This window comes from Balaenoptera acutorostrata, chromosome 20, assembly GCF_949987535.1.
Source record: "Balaenoptera acutorostrata chromosome 20, mBalAcu1.1, whole genome shotgun sequence".
Taxonomy (NCBI): Eukaryota; Metazoa; Chordata; class Mammalia; order Artiodactyla; family Balaenopteridae; genus Balaenoptera; species Balaenoptera acutorostrata.
The window spans coordinates 41,936,035-41,942,034 of NC_080083.1; positions in this window are offsets into that span (position 1 = coordinate 41,936,035).

Consider the following 6,000-nt stretch of genomic DNA (forward strand, 5'->3'; position numbering starts at 1 on the left):
GGATAAATAAATAATAAAAATAAAGGAATTCCTTTAAAAAAAAAAAAAAGATATCCTCCCACTTTTCCATCCCACAGTCTTCAGCGCATTCTGGGCACAGCTGCATTTTGGGAACTAGTTCCCGTACTGCCTTTATCTCATTTCACGAAATGAACTTCTGCAAAGAAGCTGGAAAGAAGGAGAAGAGGAGGGATTATCATGCAGGCGCAGGGAGGGGGGCCTAGAGAAGAGCTCATAGATTATCTCCCTCCCAAAAAATGCAACCAGGATCATCCACAAAGTATCGGCTCAGAAACATGCAGGGGAAGAAGAAAGGAATCAGTGTTGGGGGGTTGGAGCGGAAGGAGCCAGGCTGCCCAGAGTGTATCCTGTGAAGGCTGCGAGGAGCAGATAAGGGTAGCCCCAGACAGGCAGTGAGGAGAGCAGGGCAGGGTGAGGGGGAACTGCAGATCTACCCGCAGAACCTGAGAGAGAATGGGGCTCACTGGCCAGGGACTGTGGGAGCTTGCTTATCAAGGGCTGTAAAATGGCTGAGCCAGAGGCCCCTGTACCGTACTTCAGGGATGCCTAGCTCCCTCCAACGGCTTTAAATCTGCCCATACCAAGGAGAAAATTAAAGAAATGGATCTGGGCAAATAGAAAATTAAGGAGAACTGTGGAGAGCAGGGATTGGGGAGGTACAGGAGGAAGCAGATCCTGAAATGAGTCTTAATGATCAGGAAAATCTAAGTAATGGTTTGAGGGGCTGGAAGAAATGGAAAAACAGGAGACTCCCTGCACGTTATGGGGGCCAGCAAACAAGAGCTCTGGAGACCTAGTTTCAGGGACCCAGAATGATAAGGCAGTTTAACATGCAGGTTAGGACAGTGATTCTCAAACCATGGTCCCCTGATGGGGAATGGGGCGGGGGGTGGGGGGGGCAGGCAAAACCTGTTAGATATGCAGATTCCAGGGCCTCACTCCAGACCTACTGAATCACAACTAGGGGAAGAGCCCAGCAGTCTGTGATTCTGAAGCAAGCTCAGGTTTGAGAACCACTGGCTTTAGTGTAAGGGGCTGCTAATTGGTATAAAATGTTACCTACGGTCTATTCTTTTGTCTCTAGGAAGATCTTGCGCCTGTTAAGGAAGACTAAGGTTCCCATGCTGGTGAGTGGTTCTTATCTACAAAGTTGTAGCAGCTAGCTCCAGTTGACTCCAGAATGGCTCTTTAAACAAATACAAAGCAAAGGACAAAGACTAAATTATATTAGCAACCTAGGAGCAGAAGAGCCAGACTGCTTAAAACAACAGCTAGAGGTTTAGGAGGTTTTATTAATATTTAAATTGCAGTGAAACCACAGCTGCAGCTTTTGACTCCAGCATAGAGATATGCAAATGTGGCTTTCCAAAGAAAGGCAATTTCAGACAGCCCTCCAGGTAATGAGAACAAGTAAAACAAATGATTTTGTAATTTACCTTTATTGACTGATGGAGATCAAGGTACAGACAATCCTTACCCAGCGAGAGTCGAGTCGGCCACCCGGCGGGCCCTGTGAGGGGAGAAGAGAAAGCTGGCCTGGAGGGAGAAAAGCAGGGAGACACAGAGTGGATGACAGGAAAGGCCCAAGGAGGGCAAAACAGGAGGCAGGTGGGAGATGACTCAATTAAAAAGGAAGAGAAATGGGGTCTGTGGACCATCGATCTTGCCAGCTCTCAGGAGCAACAACAATAATCATAAGCGACTGTCATGTGCCACACTCCTAAGTGCCAGGCGCTATTCCCAACTTACCAATGAGGAAAATGGCACTTTGAGAGGTCAAGCAACTTGCCCAAGATCACACCACAATAGGAGGTGGCAAAACTTTGATGCAAACAAAGATTTGTGTGAGGCTCAACTGTCCTGGGAACCAGTCCTAGGAGGTGATAACAACAAGGTTAATGACTGAGGGGGCGACTACGTGCCCAGTTTCGTAGTGGACTCTGTGTATGCTAGGGTTGTGGAAGGGAGGGAGGAGGCGCTTGCTATTCAATGGGTGGAGCAAGGAGGCCACCGATAACCCTTGCAGAATTGTGTCCTCTGGTTCAGAAGCCCCTTGTGGGCTGTGTGGTGGGCTCTGCCTGCTGTGGAGGCACCTCACGCCTCCCCATGGGGGCCAACAAACAAGAGCTTTGAGACTTAGTGTCGGCACCCAGAATGCTAAGGCAGTTTGACATGCAGCTTAATGCAGTGATTCTCAAAGCATGGTCCCCTGATGGGGAATGGGAGTGGGGGCTAACGACATAGCCTAGGAACTTGTTAGCGAATTCCAGGGCCTCACTTCAGACCTACTGAATCAGAAACCGGACATGGGGCCAGCAATCTGTGATTCTGAAACAAGCTCAAGTTTGAGAACCACTGGCTTAGTATAAGGGGCAAAGCCTCTCAAGCTGGCTCTTGGGTAGGATTTGGCCAGGTGAAAAGCCAGGAGATTCCAGAAGTCCCAGTTAAGCGCCCCCAACTAGCAGAATTAGGGGGAGGATCCAGAAGAAGATTTGGGAGAATCTTCTAAGGATCTATTTCTCTGACCCACCCAGTCTCCTCAGGCTGTCCCTTCTAAGCCAAAATCCATCCTCACCAGTGCCTCACCTGCTGTTTCCTTTCAGGCGCCCTGGCCACCAAATATGGGGACCCACAGATTTTGCTCACACTCTGGTTTGTCCTCAGTGAGTCCTGCTCTGCCGTCTCTGCAGGCCCCAATACTGCCCACCCCACCTCCTCCACAGAGCCCTCCCCACTTCCAGGCCAGAATCTCCCCGCTCTGAGCATCCCAGAAGCTTTGCTTTATTTATGATACTTTCTTCCCTCAGTAAGTTATTTCATACATACTCTATTGTCTCTATTTGACTAGAAGGTCCTTATGGGTAGGATTAGTATCATTTTATCTTTGTTATAACCCAGCTCTGTTCCTGGCAGACACCTTGTTGGGTACTCAATGAATATTTGCTGAATGCAAGAGTTAAAGAATGAATGAATGGACTCATTGAGTAAAGGCCTTATCCAGCTGCTAGCCCCACCCTCAAGAACTTTAGTCCTGGAAAACAAGCACGTTCTGCCACTGAGAGTGCTAATTCCTTTCAATCCCTCCCACCCGTTTTTCTAGTACCCAAATTTACTCCAAAACCAGTACCAGAGATCTAAACATCCAAGAATCACTCTTCCTCTTCTAAGCCCACACCTACAGATTTCCTCCTTGATTCTCTTTTGCCTATCATGAAGCCTACTGCTTTGTGATGAATCAAACCAACACCCACGCAGACAGAGAAGGTGTTTCCCCTCTCCATGTGTCCTCCAGCAGGGCCTCCTCCAGGCTAGATACTCAAGATAGATAAACTGCTATGTCATCCCTGGAGAGATAATTAGGATGCTCATGATAATCTCTTTGCAAGTTCAAAGCCCTGGCACAACCATTATTTCTCTCTCCTTGCTTGTTCCCTAGGAGGCCACTAGGGTAGAGATTGTTATCCCCACTTTATAGGTAATAAAACTGAGGTCCACGGGAATTCCCTGGCGGTCCAGTTGTTGGGACTTGGCATGCTTTCCACTGCCGACGGCCTGGGTCCAGTTCCTGTTTGGGGAACTAAGATCCCGTGAGCCGAGCCGCACAGCAAAAAAAAACAAAAGCAAAAACAAAACTGAGGTCCAGGACCTGGTCAAAGGTCACCCAGTGAATTGATGGCAGACCTGGAGCTGATTAGCCCAGGACTCCCTATTCATTAGAACACAGATGAAAATGCTCTCATTATGGTGTCTGGGCTGTGTCTTGTCTGAGAGAGGGAGTGTGGACTCCAGTTGAGTGGGGGTAGGGGCCAGAGAAGATAAAAGAAAGTTTGTGACCCTGTAAAGTTTTTTCTCTGCTATGCTGCAGCAGTTGGCACTGGTTAATTCCAGAAGAGTTTTTGTGGGTTTTTTTGTTTGTTTAAAGCATTACTACATGTCCCAAATTAGGGAGGAGGGAAAAAGAGGTGAATCCAAAGGTAACACAGACACACAGGTAAGCAGATGTTTGCCATCTTTTGAAAACAATCTAAAACCAAATGGCGAGAGAAACTCAAATTACAACTTACGTGGGTCTTCCCAGTTGTTAGGCTATAGGACTTCTGCAATAAACTAGTGCCAAGTGGGTAGAAAATCTTCCCTTGGTGAAGCCTGGGGCTTGGTGAGGAGAGGTCTCTCCTGGAGGCAAAGGGCTTTGGGGGCTGTCTCATGGCGCTCCACAGCTGCCAAGGTGAGACGCCTGCTGGTGGGGCCATCCCTAAGTGCACAGAGACTCTGAAAGCCATGGAAGCCAAGATTTGTGCTGGAACCTCCTCTGGTTTCCAACGAAATGTCAGAAAAATTAAGGAAAAAAAATCTCTACAGCAATTCAAGAGGCCGTTTCCTAAAGATGTGGCCCCAGGGCTGTGCTGGGGAAAGCAGTGATGATCTTTCCCTTCCCACCAAAGCCCGAGCTTTCTCCCTGGGCTCCACCCTGAAGAGCAGGCCTTGTCCTCTTCACAGGCCAGCTCTGCGCTTTTCTCAGCCTTTAGCCCAACACCAACCTCCATTACTCCTCGACCCTTTGCTGAGGCCTCCGCAGCTTCCCCGTGCCACTGGAGCTTGTAGGGTGTGGAGACGGGCAGAGGGGCATGATGCCCACGCCCAAAGGGGTGGTGGTTGCACAACAGTGTGAATGCACTAAATGCCACAGAATTGTACACCTTAAAATGGTTCATTTTATGTTATGTGAATTTCACCTTAATTAAAAACAAAAACCGAGGGGGCTTCCCTGGTGGCGCAGTGATTAAGAATCCACCTGCCAATGTAGGGGACACGGGTTCGAGCCCTGGTCCGGGAAGATCCCACATGCCGCGAAGCAACTAAGCCCGTGCGCCACAACTACTGAGCCTGCACTCTAGAGCCCGCGAGCCACAACTACTGAAGCCCGTGTGCCACAACTACTGAAGCCCGCGCGCCTAGAGCCTGTGCTCTGCAACAAGAGAAGCCACCACAATGAGAAGCCTGCGCCCCGCAACAAAGAGTAGCCCCCACTCACTGCAACTAGAGAAAGCCCGCGTGCAGCAGCGAAGACCCAATGCAGCCAAAAATTAAATAAATGAATAAATAAATAAATTTATTTTAAAAAAACAAAACAAAAACTGAGCTGCCCTGGGAGCTCTTTGTGGGTGGGGAGAGAAGCTGGGCCTCGAGGAAGCTGTGAGGGTAGAGCCCCCTTGCCGGGGGGAGTGGCAATGAACGACAATGGGAAGGGCAGTCTGGGCCTGCCCCCTCCTCCTCCAGGACCAGATGGGAACTGGGGCTGAGGAGAAAGGCCCAACTGGGGCAGCGCTGAAGAGAGGCACTCAGTGAAAGCGAGGAGGCCGCAGCCGCCGCTCATTTGCATCATAAGTGATTGGTTTTCCCTGCTCGTCCCTCATTAGGACACAATGGACAGTTGTTTGCTGGCGCAGCAGATCTATTTACCAAGGGAGGGAGGACACAGAGCAAGAGTGACTGATGGGCCATAGTAAGTTGCTGGGGGGGGGTGGCGGGGGCGATCCTGCCTCCTCTCCCCTGCTCCCCCCACCAACCCGCTGCCACTGGGACTCCTGTTCTCACACAGTGAGAAGGGACCCAGAGAGCAAATCAACCCCTCATTTTACAGATGAGGAGACTAAGATGCTAAGAGGGGATGAGACTTGCTAAGGTCAAACAGCGAGCATGGCAGAGCCAGGGCTTCTGGAATCTACAGTGTAGATTCTAGACTCTCATTCCAGGGCTCACTCCACTGGCTTGCAGTACCTTCTCCATTCCCAGCTTGCGGCTCTGTATCTCTGTGGTCTCTCCTTCTGTTCCAGGCCTTGGGTTCCATCACTTCTCTCTCCTGTGTCTATCTAATCTCTTTCTCTGTTCCTGCTCCTCTCTGTATTTTTACCCCCAGGTTTCTAGGCAGCCAGGATAATTACTAAACTTCTAATTCGCCCCTGCGCTAATGAGCGTGTG